Raw genomic sequence first — 663 nt, forward strand, 5'->3', positions numbered from 1 at the left:
CAGTAGAGCATCCATCACTGATACTCTCTCGTGATGCCCCGCCTTCGGGATAATGTTGCGACCCACAATGCGACCGATGATTCTAGCCGAATTTGTCATCTGTGCACTAGTTTGTGGTGTATAGCATCCATCATATCTCCAAAGTGTGATGCAAACCTCATGTAGCTCATGTAGTAGTAGAAAAACATCTATCTCTGCCCCAGTCGGTATCCATACACACTCATGAGGGTAGTGTGGTACCCGGAAAATCTCTGCCAGTGTGCTAGTAGAAAATCAAATCCGTGTCTCTCGAACTCGACTCTCTAGGATCAACTCAAATGGACCTTGCCTCCGACTCTCCTCAACTGATGTAAGGTTGTTGAAGAACAACCTCACTAAATCCGGATAGACTGGAAGATCCTCAGTAAAAAGATGCGTCCACTCCATCGTATCGAATCTCTGACGGATCCTGAAAGTGCTAAGCTGTTGTAGCCTGAGTACTTTGCCATACTCAATGCAACACCGCTCGAAGAAGGCCTCATATAAGTACTCCGCTCGGGGTGTACTAAATAGGTCTCTACGAATAACTACATCTCGTGGCTCCAAAAGTGGAACCTGACCTCTGCCTCTACCTCTCCGACCACCCACATGTCGTCCGTGAGGAGGCATGATGTCTGTATAACT

Source organism: Hakea prostrata, unplaced genomic scaffold (genome assembly GCF_041222555.1).
Source record: "Hakea prostrata isolate BN-2017 unplaced genomic scaffold, UWA_Hpros_2 contig_40, whole genome shotgun sequence".
Lineage (NCBI taxonomy): Eukaryota > Viridiplantae > Streptophyta > Magnoliopsida > Proteales > Proteaceae > Hakea > Hakea prostrata.